This window comes from Strigops habroptila, chromosome 4, assembly GCF_004027225.2.
Source record: "Strigops habroptila isolate Jane chromosome 4, bStrHab1.2.pri, whole genome shotgun sequence".
Taxonomy (NCBI): Eukaryota; Metazoa; Chordata; class Aves; order Psittaciformes; family Psittacidae; genus Strigops; species Strigops habroptila.
The window spans coordinates 82751739-82779428 of NC_046358.1; the positions used below are offsets into that span (position 1 = coordinate 82751739).

Here is a 27690-nt window from a genome sequence, read left to right on the forward strand (position 1 = left end):
AAAATAGCTATGCGGGGAAGGTGCATTGTCCTTTGTCTGCACATGTGCATCCAAGGCTAAATTGGGAAGCACAAATCCCTGCTCTCAAGGTAAAAGGACCCCAGCATGTTTCCTGCCTAACGCCCTTTAGCATGCAGAAAAAGGAGAGAGGAAACATATGGAGCAGTTATTCTTTAATGTGGGATTGTCTGCATCCCTCCTACTTTCAACTCATCCCAGATTTGCATCATACCCAGAGACCATATGTTGGATTTGCCTCTCTGGACAGTTCAAGGCCAAGGCAAGTTTGGGCTGTTTAGTGGCAGGTTCCAGCTTCTTCAGCCTGGCCTAGAGAGCAAGAGCATGGATATCCCCTCACTGTGCAACCAGCAGCAGTGGTGCAAGGTCCTTCTGCACCCTCCCTGGAGCTCTGCTCCTTGAAGCCACTTGGACTAACTAAAATTGGCAATAAAGGTGGTTTGAGTCAACCCACATTTGTGCAGAGAACTCATCAAGGTACAGCTGAATGAATTCATACAGAGAGGGCAGAGGGAGGATGGTTTTTGTGGAGATCAGAAGCCAACCTAAGCATGTTAGTGCCTGACAGAAGGTATGGACAGAGCAATTACAGGGTATAAAACATCCTTTCCAGAGCTCTTCTCAGAAAGGGCGGGCCATGTTTCACAGGTCAGTCTTACAAACCATGCACCAGCAATTCAGAGGATGGATTGGTCTGGAGATCAGTTCCTGAAGCCAGCAATGACACACCTGGACAAGCAATGGCATCTTTGGCCTCCATTTCACTAGGTGCCAAAACAGCTCTGCTAAAACTGGTGCCAGTGGGAATGTTGTGAAGTTGTGATGCTCTGACAGCAACACTGAAGGATACTCTGGTTCTTGCTGCACTCACGGGACTTCCAAAGGACGTTGGTGAAATGCTGGTTTCACTGATATCAAAAGCAAAATTCCCACTGACATGCACAGGACCATGATTTTTCAGTCTCTGGCTGCTCCCTCCACCTGGATGTGCTTCCCTCTGTGTTCCAGGTCTGGAAAATTCATGTGCCATTTCCCAGGAAGTAGCTAAGAGACACCATCGGATCTTCCATCCCATTCTCTCCAAGAAGAAGCTTGAACTTGCTGGTATGTTGCTCAAGGCACACATCCCTGCTCAATCCTCTGCTTCTAGAATAAGAAACCTGCTCACCAGAGCTGTACTTGGCTGGAGATTGAAACAGGTTCTCTGCAGGGGGGGGTTGTTACTAATTACCCAGGAAGAAGAGGATTGCAAGTGACTTTTCCTTAGGCAGAGCAGAGTGAGCAAGGAGAGATGTCTTTCTTCATCTTGATCAATACATGATGAGGTCCTGCTTGATCTGGCAGGGCTGCCACGAAGGTAAAAATGATCATTTTCAAACTGAAGTTTTGAACTGCTTCACGTCAATTGCTCACGTCTCCCCAGGACAGGAAAGAGACAGCCAGGACACGTTTTTCAATACTAGTGAAAAGGTTTGGGTGTTCTATCCCACTTACTTGACGTAACTGCTGTGTCAAAATCTCCTCGGTAGCCTAAGCAACTCATCCCACAAAAGGCTTTTATCTGAAGTGATACACTCAAAATGTGCTCAGGAGTTGAGACCTAGAAGAACCCTCAGTTCTTCTCCAGCCCAAAAGCTCGTGTTATGCCTTGGTTGTACTGATGGCAATTATATGATCACCTCTGGGTCTGTCTCTTGCTGCAGAAACTGCTTCTTGTGCCCAATTCTAATCCTTACCACTGCGTGCAGCAAGGTGTGATCACAGCACACAATGCTGATCCAGGTCAGGTTGGAAGGGGCTTGGAGCAACCTGGTCTAGTAGAAGGTGTCCCTGCCCGTTGCAGGGGGTTGGAACTGGATGAGCTTTAAGGTCCCTTCCAACACAAACCATTCTATGGTTCTAAAATGGGGAAGAGCCACTTCTTACTAAGCTAAGCTGGAGAAACCTCAGTGAAATTGAAAACACAGCAAACAGAATGCTCCCCTCCTGGCCTGAGTTTCCCCTAGGAATAAAATTCAGCTTCTTCAACCTAAGGATAAATAAGCTACTGAAAGAGCAGCCTGGGATGGCCTAAAGATTAGTTCAATTGTCTGTGAGCTGAAGCCTGAATGTAAAAAGATCTGTTCCAGAGCAAACGAGCCTGACGTAGGAGTTTCTGGTTAACATTCAATGGCCTGGGGTTTGCAGGACTTCAAAGGAGTTAGTTATAGGGTTTGTTTGAAGCCTGAAAACTGAAAGATCTGAAAGCTCTGCCAGAGACCATGGGTTAAAACCTGCTCATCTCACATACATATGTAATCTCAAGGAGCAGCTTTTGTAAGAGGAAGACTTGACCCTTTGTCTGGTTTTGACACACATTTTCCCTTTTAAAGACCATTTTGAAGAGTATCTGTAACTGAAAAGAGCTTATTGGGAATATCTGCTGGCTCCTGAGACTATTATTATAAGCAGGACTTGAGCTACAGAGAGATCAAACAGTCTCCAGCTGCTGAACTCACAGTGCCCTTTCCAGCAGCTGGTGGTATTTTACACCTTCCAGGATTTGTCCATTGCAAACAAGCCTTTGTACAAGGCAGAGATGATTTTCATAGCCACTAAGACAGGGAGTTCCAAGTCATGGCTCACAAGGAACACGCTGCAAGATTCCCTGGCACACTCAGAGTCACGAGCTCTCCCTTCTCCGGGCATGCTGTGAGAGCAAAGCACGATGTTCCAGCTTCCTCCTTATCTCTGCTCGCTGAGATGGGGGATAACTGCTATCAGGGGATGTTCCTGCTGATTTTAAGAAGCCTGGTGAAGAGTGGAATGAGCTGATATCCCAGATGATGTGTTGTGTTTTACTCACAGTATCAAAGACCCTCAGAACTGCTGTCAGCTGCACGTGGTTCTTAGCATGGATCAGTAACTGAAAGTAAAGCAGAGTCCTGCGTTACAGCAACACTAAGCTGCTCTGTCCCGTGCTGGTCTGAAGGGACCTGGCTGGTTAAGAATCAGTGGGCTGGGAAATGATTTTAGATGTTTAGCACTATGGGTGGCTTATGGTGCAGATGAAGAATTCCCTTGTGTGGGTCTGTGCCCCTTCTGCCATGTGGGCTTTGATGCCCTGGGCTCCAGGCCAGAAGAGAGGATCCGTATTTACAAGCTGACCGGGGGTATCATGCACTTGAGCACTATGAAGCTCAAGCAGAAGCCGAGAGAGGAGCAGGCAGAGGTGGACAACACAGAGGGAGGTTGAGATCTCAGCTTGGTGACAGCAAACCAGGACAAAGCCAGCCTGGTAAGAGCTTGGCCAGTTCCTTAAGATTAAAAAGCTGCTAAAACCAGACTCTTGTTTCCAGGGAATATAAAATGACCTTAAAAACCACACTGATTTTAACTGAACAGATGTGCTATTGAGAGGTCAGAGCTGGCATTCCCAGCTGCCACAGGGCCTGGCCGTGTGGTTGAGCTGTCAGCTAAGGACTTGATCCTTTGTGGAGCAGCTCTGCTTTGCAGGTGGTTTTGGAGCCATGGTGGAGCAAACAGGCACATACCTTCCAGAGCATATGGTAGCCCAGACACAGAGCAGCTCCTGCAACACCTTGTTTGAGGTGGGTATTATTGCCTCTGCTCCATTCAGTGTATTCTGCTGAATGGTGTGTGTGGATGAAGGGGCAGACATGAGACCTGCTTCCCCTCTGTGCTTCCCAATGAGCTTCCAGCAGGCTGGAGAACTTCCCTGCCCCTGAAGGCAGAGCCTGTACCCATTTACCTGAGGATGCAGCGAGGGGATGGGACGATGAGTGGTTTTTTCCTGTTACTCAGATTAACATGTTAATCTCCCCTATGACAGTGGCTGCCAAAATTACTCAGCTCATGGGTCTGAAGTCTGGAGAGCTGCAGAGGGAGCATCACCAGGCCCTGGGGTGAAAGCAGGGAACAAGCTGGAGCAGAAAGGCACCCTCTTAGTACCGCAGTGCCAGAACCAGGGATTGGGCCAGGATGTGCATGTTCCTGATGGCCATTGAAGGCTGCCACTGTAACAACCACCCAAGTCCCTCAAGGCCAAGGGAGGCAAAGGGGAAGGAGCTCACTTTGAGCACTGCAGTGTGTTAGAGTGGCACAGTAAGTGCTGACCTGTCAGACCCCTGTCTCTCACCCTGAGTAACCTGGAACATGCTCGTAGTGAGGTCAGACACGAGGGCAAGATGTGGAGGCCAAGCCCTGTGCATGAACCATCATATCCATAGGTCCATGAACGTGTCTGTGTTGCCTTAAGGTCATACTGCAGCCAGAGATTGGCTCTGCCACACAGAAATGGGCATCTCAGAAACCCTGTCCAGTAACAAGTAGTTGAAAACACTGATTGTGCAGATGTCTGAGCAGTGATACAACAGAATAAAGAACATCAAGGCTTTAACATCACTCTTCAACATGTTGCCACTGGCCTTGATTACAAATATATAATCCTTATAAAGATTCTGAAAAGAAAACCCCCAAACTCAAGCCAAAGCTTGTTTCTAGTACCACAAAGCTCCCCAAAAGGCACACTGGCCAAAGGATTCAATTCATTTTTGCCTCTGTTGCTCACGTGTGGCTGGAGAGACAGTGTCCTGCAGCTTGTCCAGCCTTTCCTGGTGTGTGTGCCTTGCCTTTCTGCTGTGTTGTCAAGCAGCCATGCTAATGCTTAGCAGCAGGAGCAGTATTTAAGCACATTATCAAACTCTACCAGTTATTCATATACTCCACTGCACAGACATCCTGACAGAACATGAGCAGAGCATGAATCACAGCCCCCTTTGCTCCATCTTTTTTACATTCAGAAACTATTTCCTTTCTTTGCTACCACTGAGGATTTTGAAAGTGACATTTCACTGTGCCAAAATACGTTCTGATTGTGCTTGGTTATACCAGTCTATAAGCCCCATTGTCCCCTCTATCAGTGTATCAAAGTATGAGCCTAAGAAGTAAAAATAGCAATACCCTTTGCTCTGGCAGTGCTGCAGAATCGTTTATTGAGGGCAAATGGGCTTTCCATGGTAAGGGCCCTCCATAATTCCCATGACTCTAGGGAGTGCTTTAATGCTATTCCCATGCCAGCACTAACTCTTTTCCTTTCCCTATAGTCCCAGAGGATTTCTCCCCCTCTCTACACAGAAATCTGCTTTCTCATGCACTGCTACTGAGCTGGTCTCTCCCAGTATCTGAACTGGTCATGCCTTTACTTCCCTGCTCCTTTCCAGTATTCCAGGGTGGCTGCAGAAGAATGAGGATCTCCTGAATGAAGCAGTGGTGGGCTTGCTCCACAGATCCAGCATGTCCCTGCTTTGGGTCCTCTTTTAAAGAGAAGGAGGCTGCAGAGGGAACATCATGCAGTACAATCAATACTGTCAGCAGGCAGCATTGCTTCTGGTGCCCAGTGCTTCCCCATCTCTCTTTTGTGGAAAGGATTAAGCCTGTCATTGTAACACTCTCCTCAGCCAGGTAACAGCCTGTGTCTGCCTCTTCTGTGCTGAAAGCCCATCTAGCTCTGTCCCTGCAATCCTGCCCCTTGCAGCACTGTGATGCAGAGGGTACACACTGTGTTCCCTTTGCTCCGGGAAGGCACTGCTAAGCCCTGCTGCAGAACCGTGCACAGATGGAAGTGTGAGCACAGCCCCAGCTTAACGACAGGCTACATAATCCCCTCCTGGCACTCAGAGGCCTTCTGCTGCCCAGACAAATGTCAGGTTTCTATCAAGCAGAAAAACTTGCTGCCTGCTGGGATTGTCACCAGCCCAGCCCAGGACTCTGCAGCTGAAAGGTGAATGGGAAACAGTTTAGGCAACTGCTTCTCTTCCAAGAGGTTTCTGGTTTGAGGATTGCTTTAGAGTACTGCACAATGAAAGAACAACCTCTACACCAAAGCAGAATGCAGGTAAAATGATGCATATTTTATTTAGTCAGTAGTTTATGCAGACAGCACTGAATTGCTGGCTTAAGTCAGTTAAGACAGATTTATGTTGGAGGCTATAGTGCAGTACTTCAGTGTGACTCCTTTGCAAGAGCATCCCTCACGTATTCTGTGCAATACTATTGATTTTAGCTGGTGGCAGCAAGAAGCAGGGAAGAGGGTCCTCCTTTATGAGTGCCTCCAGCTCCTGTAGGATAAGCAATGATCCCTGCCTTTGTATTTAAACTGCCATCAATGCCTTTGTATTCCAGCGGCAGCTCAGCCTCCCCAGTTTATCTTCAATCGTGCCCAAGCATGGCCAATGCTGCCACCCTGATCTTACCAAAGCAGAACTAAAAGAGAGAAAGGTGGCATTCAGTTACAGAAACTTTGGCATCCAGTGTCATTGGTGTAATTTAAAATGCCCTTGGGTACCTAGGACGTGTACATGGAGCAAAAAGATACAACACAGGGCTTAGGAGAGACCTGTGCTCTGCTGGAGCAGTGCCTGCTGATACATGAACACACTGAAAACATCACTACCTTTAGGCAACTGGAACCCCTCTGAGAGACTTTGCAGGGTCCCACGGGAAGGATATGGCAGAGGAGATAATGACATCCCTGTCTCCTGAGATGCAGGCCAGCACCTGCAGGATGTGCTGTGCCTGAGGCTGGGGTCACAGCACTTACATTAGCAGCCATAAGTGCTAGAAACAGGACAAGAAAGGTCTAAAGAAGCCTGGTAGTACTTGAAAGTCACAAATGAAGAAGGGAAATACATTACAGGGAAAGGCCTGTGTTGCTGTATCTATTGTATCCAGAGCTGAATGCAGCTGATATGGTTATGGACGAGTCCAATCCAGTCTTTTCAGACATCCTTGTTTGCTTTTATTATGCACCCTGCTGCCATCTCACACACTCTTGATCACTGACAGCCCCGCTGGAGTTCCCCCATGAGCCTAAGTGAGGTCACTGGGTGCTGCCTGTCCTCTGGAACGTGCCTCTGGCTCCAGGATCTGGCCCACCCAGCCAACAAAAGCCACTTGCTGTTCTCAGTTCATGGAGCTCTTCCTCTAAGCTTGCTGGAGCAGGACCTTCACTCTTAACTCTTCATGTGATGCTGATCCCCAAAGGAATAGTTCTATAAAACTATAAACCAGAATCACAAAATAACATTGACCTAAAATTAGTGCAGGTTCACACCATGTCCAAGGTTGCTTCCACGCAGGGAAGCTTGTTCCCTGGGACCATGTAGGACTGGGCTTGCTTCCTGCCTTGTTGTGTGTGGGGTTTTGGGTTTGTTTGCTTGTTTCCAGCTGTGAAACACAAATGACTTTATAAACCAGAAGGTTTTCTCTCTCCAGCCTTCATAACTCCTGTTAGTGTTTTCACTCCATTCCTCTTTGTCTCATCCCCACGTTCCATCGACTGCATTGTTCCAGATGAATTCCATCAGCCTGATAAAGCAATCCTCAGGCAAAGCCCCCCAGTGCCTTCAGCACAAGCTGTGGCTGGCTCAACAGCAGCTTTTTATTCAGGAATGAAAGAAGCTGGGTCATCACTTCACAAACTACCTTGTACCCCTTCAATGGAATGTCTCTGTGATGCTTTCCAAGCGCCAGGACTAGAGACAGGATGTCCAATAAACCTCTGATTTCGGGAGAAAAGCACAAAGAATTTGGAAATACACAACCTGGAACTAGACAAATTGGCACCATCATTTATTAGGCTGCATTGCCTCCTGCAACCTTTTGTTTTGCACAATCAACCATGGAAACGGTGAGTTGTGGAGGGGAAGAGCAACAGAAGCTTTCACCTATGATATATAATCAAGTGGAAGGGCAAGGCATGGAAAGCAGGGAACAGCAAACAGATCTGCTATGAACAGACAGTTACTCATGTGGTTTGAATTCCAACCCCATTACTGAGCACACATCTGCTGCTTTCAGATGACAGAGGTATACACCCTGTGCCCTGACCCTGAGGGAGAGGGAAGGGTATAAAACCTGCTTTAAATGCTTCTGCCTCCCCTGCCATGAGCTTTCACTTTGCACAGGCAGGTAGCAATGTCCACAAGCTCCCTTACCACCAGGATCTCTGTGCCATGCCCGTGGGGCTGGGAAGCTAAAGCAGAGCAGATCTTAAGCAGTGATCAGCCTCCTGCACTGCTGCTAACTGTAGCTCTTGTATCATTATACCTGTCTTGCTCATTTTAGATACCAAAGCCTGAATCCCAGCATTATCCCTCCAGGGTTCATGGACAATAAGAACGCATCAGAGCTGCTGCTTGGCTCCAGTGACCTGGGGGAAAAGGAGTAGAGGAATTGGCTATAACAAGGTACTGTTTACTCCTACCAAACTGAGCTAAATAAATGGATGGCAGTTATGACTCAGCATGCCTTTGGTAGAGATATAGCTGCAGAGTTAGAGTTTCTACAGCAACCCACTTCCTCATGCATATAATGTTCTCTCTGACACATGCTCCCCAACCTGACTTTTAATCAGACAGCACAGTTAATAGAATGCAAATGAAGCACACCTTCAGCTACGTGATAAATCTCACTTGCTCTTTACTATTCCTTAGTCAGGCAAAAATCCCACTACCTGAGCATTTATCCAATTTAAGAGTGGAAAGGAAAATGGAGAGAGGCTGTTGTAGCTGTCTAATATTAGCAGCATATATCATTAATTTTGCACATATATTTTTGTCACAACATCATGAAAGTAGTTATTGTAACAGCCACGCGAGAGGAGCGTTCTGTTCTTTGCATGAACCTCAAATCTGCATTTCCCAACTTTTATCATCATTACACAGTGTTCATCCCTCCTCCAGCTTATTCTAGCCTTAAATCTCAACTTAGAAATGGAGATTAAAGTGGGCCAGACACTGCCCTCATCTTACTTTTAAAGCCAACAGCCACAAGATTACTACTAGTATTTTTTCATAGCTACTGAAACTACTTTGTGCATTTCCTCTCACAGGAAAGCACAAGGTGGATGTGGGTTTATCAAGGAAAAGACTTCCATTCCTGCACTACTATATCCACTTAACTACATCTTGTGATGATCCCAGTGTTATTTTTTATAGCTAGACACCCTGGGCACAGAAAAGGCTAAAGAATCCTGGGCAAATCCAAGCTAAAGGTGAATGGAATCCAATTCCTAAATATTAGTCTTCCATTCCCATAACCTCCCCAAACTTGATCCTTTTTGTAAATGTAAATAGAGAATCAGACAAGATCACAACAAGGAAAGACCAAAGAAGTAAAATATCCTCATTTCTGAGTGCTAAACCATGGCACATCCAGAGCTTCACAGTCCCAAAGGTAACCTGGAACTCCAGGTTCTAACAGCCTCCTGTCTTCCAACATATTCCTCTGTGCTGGGATCCTGGCCACACTGGAAGACCCGAGTGATGAACCTCTGGCAAAGATCATGACCACGCTGCAGTGTTGTGCTCCTGGCTTCCTGGTGAGGATTGAGCACAAAATGTTGCTGGAAAGAAGGCATCCTGGGGGGAAAAAACCCTAGAAACTATGCCATGAATCCATTAGGAATCAGCCACCAATGGAATTCATTTACTAGCAAGAGCCATGAAATGAAACTGGGACTTCCAAGTTCTACATCCCAGTACACAGCAAAGCATTGAAGCTTTCCTGCTTTCTCCACATGGCTCCATGCAGAAGAATACTACAGCCAGCCAGCAGGACTGCTCCCTTACCTCCTGTGCACCCATCCCAAACAGCTGGAGGATCTGTGTATCTTGGGAGTGAGCATTATTCCTGTCAGGAAACCTTAACCCACATGGTGATGCTGTGAGGCTCTTGGAACAAAACCACAGTCCATATGTTTATGAGTCACAGGATTTTGGTTTCAATCTGACACTATTTCTGTCACTGCTCATAGTATCTGTGGCTGCAGGACAGAGGAAAGAGGGGAGGCAAAACACACCCTTTCAATGAGCTTCCAGTTTATTTGTGTATTTCCAGCAGTATTTGTTTCTTCTAGCGCATGAAAACTTCAATTTCCACATCCACAGTAGCAGTTTTAAACCAAATTCACTCCTGTTGTCCTTTTCCCTATGTCAGCAAACTGCTGTGAGGCTTCTTGCACCCCAGAAGGTTGTGGAGCATTGAAGCCTATCCCGTTTGACTGAGACTCCACACCAACACCAGCATTCTGCTGTGTACAACTGAGCAGGACCACTTTGAGTCCCCCCACATACATCACCTGGAAAGGGAGCTGTTTCTAAGCCCCACATGTTCTGTTTGCCCCAGGCTACACCTGATGGCAATGCAGAGGAATAGCCACAAGTTTCTGCAGCTGCTTGTCTGGGAAGGATGAAAATTGTCCATTAGGGTGAGGAAAATCCTCGGAGCTTGGCCTGTTCTGCAGAATTAAACAGCAGCAATTACAGGCACTGAGAACCTTGGGATGCCTGGGCAGGAAAGATAAGGGCTGGGAGAAAAAATAACTGTGTTCAGGCTGTGTTCACTTAAGTAAAGCCACTGAGAAAGCCAGTGATTTTCTTGTTAATTATTAACAGGGCAAGGGGCCTGAATGATTTCTTCCCAAATCAATGCCAGAAAAGTTAGTGAATGAGAAAGCCCTGAAATCTGAGTCTAAGCCACCTCCAGGGAGTAGAAAGAGAGTGTCTTGGAAATTCAAGACCTGGACTTCCCACCAAACAGCACAGAGAGAAGCAGTGAGGTTATGAGCATGGGAATACAGGATTTCACTGTTCATTAACATTTAAAAGCTGAAACAAAGCTGCTTGGCTCACTTCTCTTAAGAAGGACCACAGTGTCAGCATGAAGGGGCAGCTCCAGCTCAGCCTCTTCACTTGGTCCCAGGATGGGTAATTCAGGTGGTTTTCTGGAAAGAGAAGCCCAAGATACTTGAGCTTAAGTGAAACAAGACTCTGTTAAAGCCAATTCTTCACATAGAGGTCAAACAAAATCTGCCTGTTTACCTGGGGACACCCCTTCCCAACTCCAGTGCAAGCTAAATGAACTTCCATAGCCTTAGAAAGAAAGAGTTTTCCAAGGGTTCTGGTCCCATTTGGAAGGGTATGAATCATTCTGCATTCCTATCAGTTCACAATCTGGAACACAGTCCTGATTTCTGTGCTGGCACACAGATCTGCTACTGGGCACCATAACAACCTTTGCTAGGAGTTGTATGGCTCTACAGGTATGAAACCCTCTGCACTAAACAGGCATTTCAGGAAACACCAGGCCTCCCACTGGCATGCCAGAAATCCTGGGATCTGATAACAAAATGACCACCTCAGGGCTTCCAGGGACCATTACAACAGAAAAAGCTTCTTTTGGGAACATCATTGCTTTAACTCCTTACTTCCAGGTGAAGCCATTGCTGAGTATGGCCCAACAGGACGAGAAAATGCAACTGAAGGATAGTGAGAAGCATCATGTCAAAGACTGAGGAGCTCACAGAACACACAGAGAAGCCTCTCCATCCAACTGGCTGGGTGTTACCAACAGGGCATGCTTAAAGGCTTAGTATTCATGTAGGCAGGGCATCAGCTTTCTCAGTGACTCAGAAGATGCTCCTTTTCAAAATGAATAAAGAGCATATGGGGATGATATATGAGATTCACAGACAGCATGACTGTATCTTCAGTAAAGCCCTTAGAAAACAGAGGAGCCTGAAAGGCCTCATGGCTAAAGCAAAGCAGCTGTTGTCACAAGTCCTGAGTTCTGCTCCTGATCAACCACTGATGCTCAGCGTGATCCACTGCAAGTCACGGTGGCATCTTCTTAACATGCAAACACTTCTGTCTGTGTACAACCAACGTGATCTTTTGATGCTTAAGAATGTGAGTCCTGGAGATTCAGATCAACTGTAGCAAAAGGTATGTTAAAGGAATCTTAATACCACAGAAGAGGCAAAATCTTGCCTTTCTTGCAAATTGAAGTTTCCTGCCCTAAGAGGCAGGAGCTGTAGCAGCCTTTCAAAGGATGAACACTGGATTCCCAGCCCTTCGTTAGGAACAAAAGAACTTGTTGGATGCTGAGGAGTGCCTGGCCCTAATGATGAAATCAGAGATGGACCTACTGAGCCAGCCTCTGGAGATGAAGGAGCTGACAGGAGTGTCAGCAAGCAAATGCTGGAGGATTAGCTCAGCAATTGAAAGCATGACTTGGAAGGGCTGGACACTACCTTGGCTAAAACTGAGAAGGAAAAGCAGGTATAAAACATGACAGAGAGGCTTTTCCCTGCCTTGTTCTTCAGGGAAATGAACCCTGACAACCATTACAGCTCCTTCAGTCAGAGCACCCTTTGGGATGCTCAGATTCACTCCGCTGATCTCCCCCCCCAGTTTCGTAGATTGTCTTCAGCATCTCATATAACCTGGGATGGATTTAATTCTACATTTCACCCATCTACTCCATAGTAACAGTCATTTCACAGCAATTCCTAGAGATCCCTCTACATAAAGACACCTGCATCTCCTCTACATTCTTTATTACACCCACTTTTGCATGGCAATGTTGGAAGGCCTCTACTTGTAACATGCCCCCTTCCACAGCCATGTAACTCCCTTCCAGCCTTGGGGAATACTTCTCCCTCTCCTGCACCTGAACTGTTCTTTATTTAATGTCACTGGAGAAGTTATAAATCTGTGCTGTAGCAGCCATGTGGCTGTGTGCTGCTGCTTCTGAAGTCAGTGTGAACAGCCACAGGATGTTAAACTCACAGATGTCTCAGAATTTATTAACTGAATCTCTGATTCCTTCTAAAGAAATACAAGTTTCCAGTGACATTTTGTCCTGATGCTGCCAAGGGCTTGTGTATCCTGGCTGATATTCCTTTTCCTGGCTGCAGGCATTAGACCATAGGGTTCAAACTCTTGACTTCACATCTCTCTGCTCAGAATGACTCAGGCACTAAATTCCAAAAGGAGAAGAGGGCTTTGGAGGAAGTTCATGAGGCAGATGAACTGCTCCATTTTTCTTTACTCTCTCCCATTCTCATTCTCCCAGCCTGGGGAAAGGGAAAAAGACCCTGGTTTGATTGCTTAAATACAGTGAGACTGCTGCACAAACAGGAAGGGGCTGTGTTTTTTCTAGGTATTAACTCATGGCAGCACAGTGAAGCGTTGCCAACGTGTGCTGCTGCCCAAAAGAGCTAATGGGGATTGCTGAGGGTGAGCAGGATGCTTCTGTGCTGGCCCAAGTTCCTGTGGGGCTATTGTAAATGCACACACAAAGCACACAGTGCTTTCAGGAAGCACCTCAGAGGAATCTGGCCTTTGGGGTTTCAGTCTGTTGCCAGGGCAGAGCAGTCAGTTTCTTACCCAACTCTGTGCACTTGTCTTGGTCTCTTCCTTCCCAGAACACTGCAAAGTGAGGAGAATAAGAACAGCAAACCTACCCCTCTGATGCATGAAGTGAGGTGCTATGGTCTGTATTTTAGATGGCCCTTTTCAGTCCATTTTTGACCTCTTGGGCCCTTCTGATAAAACACCACTTGCATGTTTGTTACAAAGCTCTTTTTCACACTGATTCCATTTCTTTCGACTAACTGGAGGACAACTAGGAGCAAGAAAAGAAGATCCATGGCAAGGTGAAAAAGGCTCATCATAAAGCAGAGGGAGACCTCAAAATGACAATTCCTGACCTCAATGAGATGAAATGAGCCAGACTTGGAAGATGTTCTAAGGAAGTGTCAATTGTAACAGAATTTCACAGGGTACAGGGTCCTTCTGGGTGCAGTTGTGCTACATCATGGCTCTGACAGCATTAGCTACACTTGGAAAGCCACTCGATCATAAAGTCACTTGGAAAATGCACAGTCAGACCCATATCTCTTCAGTGGTAACCTAATGACAAGCAGAAGAACAGTTCAGTACTTCAGACAAGCAGAGTCACTAATACAAGCTTTTGTTTCCTTCAAATTCCTCTCTGTAATTCATCTTCCACACTCACCCACATACAAAAATGTGTCTAATCACCAGGAAGTTAGGAGGCTTAAATGATTCATGGTTTATGTAAGGCTTTATGATCCTCAGATAAAACCTGGTTTAGAAATGCAAAAATATTAGCACAAATTAGAACTTTATTTTAGTGCCACTATTGACTGCTTCAGTGATGGGTCTGCCAGCACTTCTCTGACAAACCTCCCCTTAGAATTTCACTTCCCAGAATACAAATATCCAACTCCACATCATCCAAACCACTAATTTACCCAGCTAAAAAGCCAAGTAGCTAAAGCAATGTGTCCAATCATTAATAAATACTGGCAAGCTTTGCCAATTGCAATTCGAACACAGTGCTCCACACGGAGGACAAGATATTTGTGCTGCAGAGCAAAGCCACTGGGAAGCTGAAGTGGCAGAGGAAAAATTAAGTGCTGGTGTTAGTCCTTTAGAGCTGCAAACAAACAAGACAACTTCTGTGCTTGTGCCTAAAGACTGGTTAGTGATGGGGTGAGGAAGAGCTTCAACAAATGAACTTGGCACTGGTGAGGCTGCACCTCGAATCCTGGGTCAGTTCTGAGCCCCTCACTACAAGAGAGACATTGAGGTGCTGGAGCGGGGCCAGAGAAGGGCACCGGAGCTGGTGCAGGGCCTGGAGCACAAGTGTGATGAGGAACGGCTGAGGGACCTGGGGGGGTTTAGTCTGGAGAAGAGAAGGCTCAGGGGGGACCTTATCGCTCTCTGCAACTGCCTGACAGGAGGATGGAGTGAGGTGGGGTCGGTCTCTGCTCCCAAGTAACAAGCAATAGGACAAGAGGAAACGGCCTCAAGCTGCACCAGGGGAGGTTTAGATGGAGATGAGGAACAATTCCTTCCCCAAAGGGTGCTCAGGCATTGGAACCAGGGCAGTGCTGGAGTCACCATCCATGGAAGCATTCACAAACCACGTAGATGAGGCCCTCAGTGCCATGGGTTAGTACTGGCCTTGGCAGTGCTGGGGAACGGTTGGACTTGATGAGCTTGAAGGTCTTTTCCAACCTTGCTGATTCTATGATTCCAGAAAAAGGGACTTAAGTGCCCTGCCAGTCCCACGAAAGAGGCAGAACACTAGACCTCAACCTGCTTTCGACAAAGATTAATCTGTTCACTACAGAGCAGGAATACTTATTTGGCTGAACTCATCTGCTGTAACATCCTACCTTTTCTAACCCCACAGCAGCCCGCTTGCACAGCTTTGTCTGCTTGAGAAGGCTGAGTTGGCATAAAAGATTAATACAGACCTTTTAAAACCTACCCTGTTAAAATGGAGTCTGGAGCCTATCACTCTTTGAACCCTTAAATAACAGCACCAGCTCAGATCTAGTATTTATGCTTCCCCAGGTAGGTTTTGCCTTTTTTTCTACAGCAGATTCTAACTGCTTCTCTATCGGCTGTGAAAACCCTCAGCTCAGAAACATTTGCCTTTTTAGCTCCCAGTGAATCAATTGTTCCTCCAGCTCTGAGATCCAGCTTGTCTTGTGTGTTATCCACTCAAACTCCACTTGCTTTGAAGTCTGCAGAGCTCCTGCCATGCTGCTATGGCCAGAAGAAAGGTGATGTGCTGCAGGGAGCCCTCTTCTGCTTGCAAAGACAGCTCATAGACCTTTTCATCCACATTAATGCCATGACTATATTATATATATACCTGACTATGGAAGGACAGGTAAATAAACCCAGAAATGAGGCCACAGCTCACAGGATGCACGGTGTTGCCATTCTGAAATCAAAGATTTTTCACCCAAGGTTTTCAGTGCCCAAATATTGAACTAAAACCTCAGCATTTCAACAGAACCATCAGCCACAAACCCAAATTGCAGCTATTTCTATGAACAAGCCTCTATTTCCCCCAAGTAACCAAATCAGCTTGATGATATTCCTGAAGGGCAAATTCCAACCCAATAGAGGCAACTAACCATGCTGCAGGTAACATTGGCTGTCTACTGAGATACCTGGCCAGGTCTTTCCTGCTCTGTTGGCTCAGTATTCCTAGCAGTAGATCTTTCCAGGAAAGAAAATCCAGTAGAGCTGACTAACGTATAGAGAAGGGAGTGAATAAAGTAAGATTCTTGTTTGTATTTCTGCAAGTTTCCCTCATATCTCTTGCTTGTAGACATTGCTGTGCTTGGGTGAGCTCTCCAGGCCTATATGGTGAGGAGCTGTGAGCAGACCTGGAAGCTGAGCATGCTGCAAGAACACAGCTAACACTAAGGAGGAGAAACCTCCTCAGGGGAGGGATTACACCTCTGAAAAGCCCTGCCAACATTAAACTGCTAATTAAACCCCAAAATTCCTCATGAAATCAGATGGACAACAACCTTGAACTCTCGTTTTAGCCCCTGCAAACTAACTGTTATCAAGTGCACAGGCTGCTCCTTCCATCACAGCCTCTGAAGAAGCCAGTGCCTTGAGGAGCAGCCCTCCACAGAGCACGAGGGGAGGAGGCCAGGGAAAATGGATATTTCTCTGTCCTGAGCTCAGCTATCAAATCATTCCACCCACACTTCACAGTTCTGTAATGATGGAGGGATCTGCTCTAATAAATCTTATGTAAATTGCCAGGATGGGGTTGTTCAATATGTATCATCTGATTCATTAACAACAGAAAAGCCTGAAGACAGTTGAGTCCCAAAAAGGTTGTGTTTTAATAGAATACTCTTAACATGTTCTAATGACTAATACAAATTGAGAGCATCAATAATAAGGAACATTCCCGTTTCAATTCACTTCAGCTAATTCATTCTCAACCCTGTCAGGAGATAGGTCAGTGTTGTAGACACCTTGCACAGGTCTAAACAGAGGCAGAGGAACTTGTCCAGTGACACAAAAGCAGCAATGTCAGTTAAAGCAGAGTGGGAATTCCTGATCCCTATTGGATTAAGCCTCATACTTGCTCCCAAACTTGTTTCCAACATGGTTAATGCTTCTAAATATACACTGGGTCTTTGGCATGGAGGAGGAATTTCTCCTCCTCTTTCCCACTAGGTGGAGAAACAAGGAAGATGGACTGGAAGATGCTGGTGTTGCAACAGCTGCTCAGGTCAGTGGATGGTGCTCAGAAAAGGCTAATTCAGAAGTGCACAGAAAAAAAGGAGGCAGAACTGTTGGGTGTATTTTCTATTGTTTTGCAAGGAAAATACATGGCCTGCAGTCCAGAGCATTACTCTGAGCTTCAGCAAGCAGACCTAGAGATGGTCAATCCCTCTGGAAGGTACCAGCCACAGATCTTCTAATGGATTAATACCAAAGATGGGATTTCTCCCAAATAAAAAGACTCTTAAAGCTAAATAAAAGGCTTCCAAAAGGCTTTCTTATAAAGGATCCCTGAGGGCCTTACTGAGACTCCAGGGCTGCCAGACCCCAGCTGACAACATGTCCTTGGCCTTTGGCTCTAACAGAGCTGCAAGCAGGAAGCTGGGCTGCAGAGGCTGCTCCTTGAGTGGAGGAGGCAGCCCTACAGAGCAAGGCCAGGGGCTCTCCCCTGCACTAAGCACACGGTTGCCACGGCAGAGCTCATGGAGAAGCCCCGGAGTGAAAGCAAAGCTGGAGACACACAAACAGGTCACAACAGCCGAGATGGATGCCCTCAGTGCAAGCATAGGCTGTGCAGAAATCCAAGGGGAGAAGCCATCAGGGAATTCCTCAACCAACCACCAATGCAGCCATCAGTGCACTGGAGGCAAACCAGTACCAGAGAGCAGCTGTTTGCAGGTGGTGCTGATGGAGCAGGCATCCCCCTTGCTAAGGATCAGGACACTGCATTCCCTCTGGCTACTGCAGTCATCCCATAGTAATTACAACCAACTGGAATAAGCAGAGTCTGGAAGAGGAGGATCTTTTGGCCCTTCAAGCCTTACTCAGCATTGTATGAATGACTTCTCTCTTACTGAACTCAGATGGTGATGTTCACAAGCTGGAGGGTTACCTGCCTGAAGCCACTGCCCAGCTGGCTGAGGTGGAGAAGAGCCAAGCTGCAATTAATGCCATCAGGCTCCAAGGTACATTCCTTGACAGCTTTGTGCAATGTTACCTCCCTCTGAATCATCTTTTCCCCTACATTTCATCCAGCTCTGGCCTGCCCTGTGTCCTTCAGGAAACCTGCCCAGTCCTTCACTTCTCTTTTCTCTCCTGTCAGATTGAATTAGTTCTTCTCTTACTTCTTTATGCAGTTTTCCCACAGCGAGAACCAGCTGAGTTGGGAGCACAAGGAAGCTCAAAGCAGGCTTAACCAGATTGTCCACATCAAGATTTCTCTCACCTTCAGCAGGCAGCTGGATGAAGAGTACAAGGTTCTGGGGAACACCAGCTGCCTACAGAGGTTGCTGCTGTCATGGGATGTGCAGTGGCTGCTCTTTTGCATGCTGTCCACTTCAGAGCAACACATCTTTTATGTAAGCTCTCCCAAAGGAACACTTCCTTATCCAAATCCTGTTACCAGCTGGTCTTGGAGGTGGTGTGGGGGGCATGAGCCCTGTGTGGATATGAAAATAAGAGGGAGAATCTCCCATGAGCCAGCAGCAAAGAGCAGAACACACACCCCTCTTGATTCTCAGTCCACTTCAGTGGGTCAATACAGCAGCTTATTTGCTTAGATCACACAAGTTTGGCTTAAAATTTATCAGTGTTTCAGTTCTCTGTCTTGGAAATTTCTGCTTATCTCTAAGGAGTAATTCTAGTGCTGCACCTGTATATCACAAGTCTGGCAGGAATTCTTCCTGTGCTCAGAACAATCACCAAATGGGTTTACTGTCAGAATGCTTTTGAAACACTGTTTGAGAGAAAACAGTGATGGTACCAAGCCAAGTTCTGTTGTCAGTTGTATGAGCTCAATTCAATTCACTGCAGCACAACAAAAAACAGGTACAGAGAACAGAAACGTGGCTCCTGCCCAGGAAGGGAGTTTGGGTCTGAGATGTTTCTAGTTTAAAAGGGGCATTCCAGTTGTGGGGAGTGAGGTCTGTGTATTCCTACTTCCAACAGGACAGATGCACAGGAATGGCTGTGCTGTCTCTAGTCCTGCACTGCTGCTGTAGCGAAGCCTGGCCAACCCCAAGCATGATTTGGATGTGATGAAAGAGTAGTTGGAGGAAGAGGAGGAAAGCAAAGCTGAACTAGAGTGCCTGGTCTCTAAACTCAATGCTGAAATCACAGTCTAGAGGTCTAAATGCAGGCCTGATACCATTGAAAGAACCAAAAAGCTGGAAGAAACCAAGTGAGCGCTTCAGCTTTCAGGGAGTCTGGGATAGGACTTATGTCAATCTTGTTATTTAGTTTGGCTGCTGAGTCCCAGCTTATAGGTGGGATCTGTTTGGAGTCAATTTGGTAAGACAGAAAGAAAGCAAAGGGCTCCAGCCAAGAGACAGAAAACAACACTTGCAATAATAAATAGAGACTGTTGAGCCCTAACACTTGTACACTGACAACAGAAAACCACCACTGATCCTTTCTGATAAAGGCTTGAATTTGACAGCCTTTCTTTCTTCCAAAAAGGACTTTACTCTTCCAGCAGCCTACAAAAGCCACGAGGCATTTCCTAAGCATAAAGCAAGCCAAACCAGCTTAAACCCCTCAGAATCTGGTCCTTGAGACCTGGTATTACAGGCAAGAAGTCAAGCCAAACTATGTAGCAGTCTAACAGAGCTAACAAAGGTGCTTTCACATAATAGCAACAAACGTTGAGGCATCTGGAGAGTTTCACTGTGTGCCTGAACAAGTTGAGACAAATGGAATAAGCTCCTAAATCTCTGCAGGACTTTGTACTGAGACCGAGGGATATTCCCAAGGGAAGGAGGCTCAGGCAATATCCTACCTGAATGGAAAGGGGAAGCATCTGTCACCAGCAATAAAGACCCAAGCTGCAGCCCCATATACCATATCTACCAGTGGTGGGAAGAGCCAGCCACATCCTAGCAATGGTTTTACACTCCCTTTTCTGAGACTGCTGCCAGGTTTTTACCTTTACAGTGGTGAAACCAGTGCTGGTGCTCTAGGAGATGAGGGCTGCTGACTCCTAACGCTCCTCACTCCATGAACTACTCACCAGGATATTTCTGCCCTCCTGCCCTCAGTACAAAGTTGGATGTGAGGCTCCAAGCAAGAGAAGACAGCTGAATCAGTCCAAGGCTGGGTTGCCAACACGGATAAAACAAAGCAGAGGCTTCAGAATGAAGTTAAGGACCTCACTGTTGACCTTGAGAAGGCAAAGAAATGCAGCTATTCCAGAGTGCCTCCAGAGCCCTTCAAGATCTAAGACTTGGTACTGGAAGCCCTGGGAGACTATTAACTCAGGTCGGCTTTAGACTGCTTCTTTATTGCCTAATATTTTAAGACCTCTCTATTAAACCTCAAGTAATCTGCATGGCCATGAGAAGCATGGCTGAGATTTAGCACATCAAGAGAAAAGCCCAACTGAGAGGCACAGCTAATTCCTAGGAGCACACAGCATGCTTCTCATAAGCTCATTAGCTGACTTCCACAAACAAGAGTAGAGCTAAAGCAAAAGTCCTCCTTTACTGCAAGGCAAAGGATTCATCTTCTTTTTAAGGCTAATGATATCCTGCTTTGAACTTAGCAGCACTGCAGCACCAATGGCTTGGCCACTGGTTATTAACTACCAGAGTCCAGCAGATCTAAACAACATCTGGTTTAAACACCAACAACGCTCCTTCATTAAGTTAGTATCTCCACTCTTACTGGTGTCAGTGTAAGAGGATGAATAGTAGTGCAACTGCAGGACATTTGAATCAAAATGTGACTTAAAATAGGCACAAAGGCTGCTCCAAATCCCCTGAAGCCTTTGGGCATCTGCCAGTGAGTGCAGTCGGCTTTAGAACAGGTCTCGAGGGCCAAAAATCCCACATACTGCCTCATGTTACTGGGCTGAAAAAAAGCTGTTTCACCACCACTTACTTTAATGAAGCGGTTCTTTCTTCTACAGTTCCTGTGGTGTGCTTGTCACCATGGCACCTAAATGCATGTGCAGATCATAAGGATACGTAGAATATTTGTGATTAAAAGCTCCTAGGAAAGAAAAATGTCCCTTTCTTCTTTCCCTTCCTGACAAGCAGTTAAGCACAGTCTAAAATAGTCTTGAATAACATCTTGTTTGGAAGCGAACTGTCTTTGAAACAGGAAGAGTCACAGTAATCAACCCAGGCAATTCCTAACAGCACATCTGCACAAGGAGTACCTGGAGTGGAAAACATTTGCTCCCCAGCAGCATCGTTATAACCACAGGAGCAAGGAAGACTATCACACTGCTGGGAACTGGGTGATCTTGTTAAATTCCTAATGGTGAGGAAAGAAAAATCCCATCAACACTTTAATCATGCATTCAAGAGAAACTCTGCCTGTCATGAGAGTGGCTGCCAGCTTAACTGAGGCTGCCTGGCAGGACACACAGGGAAGTGAAGCGTAAAGAAAACTTGTGTCCAGTGAATGCTTGGCTTTATCTTTCCAGGCCAATGCTGCTTGTGCTGCCCTGAACAGAAGCAGCAGAGAGCCCTTGGTAAGATGCTAGCAGAATGGCAACAAAAATGCAAAGAGCTCTAGGAGGAAGGGGACAGTTCCCAGAAGGAATGTACACAAGTGAAGTTTGGAGCTTCAGACTGCCTATGAAGAATCCTTGGAGCACTTGGAATCTATGAAGGAGGAGAACAAAGCCCTTCAGGGTAAGTCCTGGTTTGATGTTAAAAGCTCTGCAAATTATAAGCCACTTAATTCCTACTGAATGATCTCTTGTGGTGTCTCCCAGCACCAATCCCACTTTTATTCCCAGCAGTGCTTTCACTCTCTGGGGACACATATTTGATGCACTTACAGTCTCAGGATAGATTCTGCTCTTGGGACAGAGTTTGCTTTCACAAACATTCCACCTCTATCAGATCACCCGAGACTATAACCAGCCCCAGTGCACTGCTGCCAGGGAACCTACTCTGGGAATAACACTCAGGATCCGGGTCCTTTCTGAACCCCCAAAACACAACCACAACAGCAGCTTGCTTGTACTCACTGTTATATTAGGAGGTCATCATTCCAGGCTGGGCCACAACCATCACTGGAGCTCCACGTAAGGGAATACTGGATTGCTTATAGCACTAGACTTAAACCAGATGCAGGCTTCAGTCCCAGTTCTGGCGACCAGCATTCCCTCTAATTCTAAGCAATTCCCTTAGGGGACTAGTAATAACAGTCAGATTTACCCTGGGAAGACATTCCCTTTAACCTCAGAGGGGAGGATGAGGCATCTCCTGGAATCAGTTAGAGCAAATCAGTTAAACTCCTGCTCAGAGTCTCCCTCTTTGCATCCCTTCTCCCCCACTCTCTCCTACACTAGGAGACCAACTGCTTTGGCTCCTTTTATTTTATTTTTATATATATATATTTTAAACACTTCTGTAAATTACAAAAATTGATCTCTTACAGGAGGCTGGAACACTGTAAGTATTTAGAAGATGCTACAATCTGCTGCCCTTGTGGCCAACAGCACACAGCAATGGACTCTCTGGCACAGCCCCAATGTTTTCTGGGCTTTCTCCCCCAACCCTTCACTGTGCCCTACATCAGCTGGCAGAGAGCCCCGTGCTGCTGCAGAGAGATGATGTGGTGTCCTGTTCTCACTTGGGAAGAGCAACAAGCTGAAAGGGGGAGAGAAAAAGGCTGGATAAATACTGGAATAGAATTCTCTTGATTTAACAGGCTTCATTCTTCCACCTCCATGAACACATGCAGCTAGCAGGGCTCATTCACAAATCCAGGATCATATTTAGCAAAGAAAGAAAAGGGCAGCAGATAAAAAGTGACTGGAAGCATGTCATGCCATTTCCAGCCAAAGAATCTATGGCACTTGGTAAAGTTCATAGTCCTGAAATAAACTTATCATGTGAAATATCCATTTGCTTCCCTAGAGGAAATTAAGGATCTAATCAATCAGCTGGAAGAGGGAGGAAAGAGCATTCATGAGCTGCAAAAGAGACTGGAGATGGAGAAGGATGAACTGCAGGTGGCACTGGAGGAAACAGTCTCTTCCCTGGAGGTACCAGTGCTACAGATGTGAGCTGAATGCCAGAGTGGTGCCTCCTGCCCACATTTCATCAGATGGATTTGGGGTGAATAACCCCACAAAGGGCATTTATTCACCCTTCTGTTTCCTTGCAGGCTGAAGAAAGTAAACTGATTTGCATTCAGCTTAAAGTAGCTCAGGTTAAAGCTAAAGCCATGAGAAGGAAGGATTTGAAACCACCACGTATAGCGATGAATGACGTTAAGCCACAGGCAGAGGCTGCAGCACGGAGGTTGGAAGTTAGACACAAGGAAAGTTTTATAATCATTAAGGGGAATTACTCCTTGGACCAGATTGTCTGGAGGTGGTAGAGTCTCCACTATTGGAAGTTAAGCACAGTCTGGTCACATGTTGTCTAGTGGGGCTGGTTTAGTGGGAGGTGAGCCAGATTTTACACGGTAGTTTAAGACGACCTCCTGAAAGCTCTCCTGGCCTCATCATTTAAAAGAAGGTTATTCATAAATGGCTTGGTGCAAAATCCTATCTCAGTTTTAAACAGGTTTGAAAAGTTCCTGTATTTTTATTACTTGGTGGGCAATAATTTGATACAAAGGCTGGATCAGCCCCAACAGAACAGAAGGCTGGACCATATGCTTCACTGGCCGCTGCAGAAATAAGCACCAGCGTGCAGCTGAGTCTCTGCAGGAGAGTCTGGAGATGGAAGTGAAGGGAAGTCCTGAAGCTCTGAGATTCAAGAAGATGGACACTGCATGGAACTGCAAGTAGATTGTGCCAACAGGAACAACAGGGAGCTTGTCAGGACACCGAATAAACTGCAACAGCATGTTCAAGGTAAACTAGAGAACGTGGAAGCAGGTCCCTGGGTGGAAAAGAATACCATGTCTATTTGATAGCACAAGCAACAAAGCAGGAGATTATGTAGAGAGACATCTTGAACAAATGGAGAATTTCTATTCCAAAGCCCTGGTTCTCCCCCTCATACCATTTCTATATGTGGGACTTCCAACAAAGCTTATACAAAACAAGTATTCCGATCAGCTCTTATCAACCCAGAAACCCAAGGAACTATTCACATGTAATTACAACAAAGTTCTGCTTTTAAGAGAAGTTGTAAGTGCTGTTTTAACAGGATAGCCTAGAAATGGGCTAGAAACTAAGATGTAAAACTAAGGAGCTTCCTTTGGCTCTTCAGTTCTAAAATAAAGCTAAGTACATCAGTAAAAGGCTAGTCTCTTTGTTGGAATAAAGAGATACAACTACTGCCAAGAATCCAATTTTAGTAACTTCAAGAGTAACAACAGAGATTCTTTCTCTATATACACATGTATATATATACACAGTCAAACATAGTCAGTCTCAGTCAGAAGTAATCCTCTTGAAGTCAGGGTGGCTACAATGATACGAGACAGGCACACGTGCTGATGGGTCCTGTGCTGGGGTTTTGTGGGGTTTGGTTGGGGGGTTTGCCTTGTCTTTTTAATCTCGCATCACCTTATAGAACAGCTTTGCAGAGAGACCTCTTGCATCTTTCAGCTTCCCCTCCTTTCCTTATCCACATTCATCTTTCATCTGCTTTTTCAGGTCCAAATGGATGAGGATGCTCGGGAGCACGAGGAGCTGCAGGGGCACCATGTGCCACCTCTGCCTGCTACAGATGGAGCTGGAAGTGCAGATGAGCTTGGAGGGCAGTGGGCACCCTCACAAACCCCCAAAGCAGCCAGAGGTCAGGGAGAAGACAATGTCCATGCACAGAGAGAGTAGAACTATTTATGCAACAGCTGTCTCAGAGTTTATGTCCACGTGGTTCAACGTTAAACCTTAACTGTGGGTGACAAGTGCAGGATTAGGCCAGTAATGGATAAATATAACAGTGGCCTGCAAGACAGAGCTGGTAACTCTACAGAACACAGAGTTTAGCCTTTAGAGATATTACACTGGCAGCAGGACTTTTGTAAAGCACCACCTTGGCCCAGCTTTGCTGCTGGCAAGGTCCATGAAAAGACTTTTAGCAAATTTGGTGGAAGAGTTAAGACAGTGCCGAGCACTTTTGAAAAACCCACCTCAAAAGAGACCATGTAAAACTCTGCCCCCATTGAAACTATCCTTTTACTGGTTGTTTCCATGGTGCTCAGATTCCTTCCATAGAGTGTAGCCCACAGTGAGCTCCATCTTAGGGAAATTTTAAGCCTCCTTGTGTTACAGATTGCAGTATGAAACAACATACCTGCCATTTCATTTTGTGCACAGATTCAAGCAGCTCCTTTCACATTCACCACTACAGTCTGTGGTTCTTTTCCATAAAGACCACACACGCTGACATTTCCAAGGAGAAGAGTGTAACTTCTGGAAAGGACTGATAATACAAGCAGCATTTCTCAGCTGCGATTACAGGACATCAGTTCGAAGAACCGAGTTGTAAATGTGACTTTTATTCAAATAGGTTTAAAAACATGCAACCAATACATTCACTTCCAATTGACTGATAGTAAAAGGATGCATTTTCAGCAGGTGAACTGCTATCTCCATACCAAATTTGGTGTTTAAGGCTTTTTGCTACACAAAACCTATAGAGCAGAGAACTTGTGCAGCATTCTGGAACACAACGGCACATTTACATGATGTTGTTTTGCTGAAGAGCAGCTCGTGTTGCTTGAATGTAGTTTTCCTCTTAAAGCCTTTGTAGTTCTCTTTCCTTAGAGTATGGTTTTTGTATTATTAGTTTTACAGCAGCAACAACAACAACATTCTCCAATGATTCATATCAGCAAACAGTAAGCACTAAATGAGCTGTAAGGGTCATATTTTTCCAGGAGATAAAAAGAACCATACATACTGTGAACAGCGGAGCAGAGACTATGTTTGTTGAGATGCAATCAAATACAGCTCCAGTTGGGTCTAAAGCCAGCTGCTGCTACAGCAGCATAACTTTGGGATAAATAATATTGGCATATAAATTCCATACAAACAGAAATTCAGGGAAACAGACTCAAGGCTTTCATAAACAACAGGGTCTATTTCTGCCTCTGAGGTGTATCATTGTTTTAGCTCTCATTTAGTGTGCAAGTAAATACACAGCTCCTAATGTTCCCTAACGCAGCTCCAGTGGGGCTGAATCCCACTTGGCTTAACAGGGCACAATTTTAGAGAGGAAAAAAAACCAAACTCTACAGCAAACTGATGCACAAATTATCTCTTTTGAGAGCCAAATGGGAGAGCTGAGCAGATAAAATATTCTGGGTATCTAAGACTTTTTCTGCCCTCTAGAATCAGTCTGCCTCCCGTTAAATGAAAGCTGGAGGCTGACCTTCAACACACTATTAATGAGCATGGGGAATTCATCAGTGAGTATGGAGAAGCTGGTAAGAGAGCAAAGCAAGCTATAGCTGATGCAAGTCACCTCCCCACCTTTCTGCCCTTTATGTTGTAGCTGGAAACCTTAAGGTATATATTGCATTATTTCTCTCCAGTGCTGATCTGAAAGCACGACTTTAATAATACATGTTAGCACTTGCATTGCTTTTTATGATCCTGAAAAGCAGAATGCATGTTAGCTCCCTGATTGCAGCCTGGCAAAATTAATCCACAAAGAAGAAATCCACTTCCTCTCTGCCTCCCTGGTAATCTACATCACAGATGGCACCCTGAGGAATTCCTCCATTTCCTCTCGATTCGTCCTTTCTTTCACTTATTACACAACTCCACTCCTCACACCTATCAGGCCTCCAACAAAGAGTAGGCTGGCTTCCCTCTCTAGCTAGTCAATGGCATTCATAATTGGCACAGAGGGGAGAAAAGTTGCCAGGACTGAGCAGATTGCTCCTTTGGCACTGTGCTGACAACTGGCACCTCAGAAATATCATAGCTAGCTGTGGATTTAATGCAGAGCACTTCCCCCCAGAGCAAGGCTGAGCCTTCTGCCACCTTCGGGCTTCCAGCTACTGCATGTTCAGACAATATCTTCACCTTCCATCTACAGCACAATCTCAGCCTCCCTTTTTCCACTGAAGGGTAGAAATTAGAACTAAACCTAATGAATCAATAATAGGTGGGGATAACACCTTTGACTAATCTGGTGGTACTACACAAGCATAACACCACCTGGTTTAGTCTGATCCTGAGTTGTCCAAGTCAGCTGGGATTACTCCCACTGATTTCAGTGCATTGTGGATCCAGCCTTTAGAAAAGCAGCTTATGATACACAGACAAATTAAAGCTCTGGCAAAATTTATCAGAAGGTAACATACAGACACAGGCTTTATGTATCCTAGCTGTCAAGGATCTGTATAAATAGCTGTGCTGTCAATCTGTTTCATACCTTCCTCACAAGCATCCTGTGTGGCTGCAGATATGTCAGGAGCAGGATCATTATGTGCACCTGGAAAAGATTAAGAAGAACTATTAAAATGCAGTAAAAGACCTGGAAGTCAAGATGGAATAGGCTGAGCAGTTAGCCCTGAAAGGAGAAAACCCCACCATCATAAAACTCCAGGCTAAGAAAAACATGTACAAATCTCACGAAATGAAAGATCATTCCAACAGAGCAGCTGTGAAACATTTTCCTGCACCTGAGCTTCCACATTCAGCACAAATACCTGAAAAAGAACATTTTCATTTACCAACCAACATGTCCCAAAGGGAATGCACTAATTTAAGGAACTCCAGACGAGGCAGAAAAGATGCATGTAGGACACTCTCTACCCACTGGAGCACAAGAGAACTTCAGCACTTTGCACCCCGTGCACAACTCATCGATCAGGATCT

The 27690-nt window shown here is 45.7% G+C and overlaps 1 protein-coding gene across 3 annotated transcripts in view; it reads right to left on the reverse strand.

Moving 5' to 3' along the window:
- The window catches only part of KPNA7 (karyopherin subunit alpha 7), a 53980-nt gene that overhangs the window by 22969 nt on the left and 3321 nt on the right, over window positions 1-27690 (reverse strand). For all 3 annotated transcript variants that reach the window (XM_030483314.1, XM_030483316.1, XM_030483315.1), the window contains exon 2: window positions 27245-27304. The gene's annotated coding sequence lies outside the window, so the exon portion shown is untranslated. The remainder of the gene's footprint in view (window positions 1-27244; window positions 27305-27690) is intronic.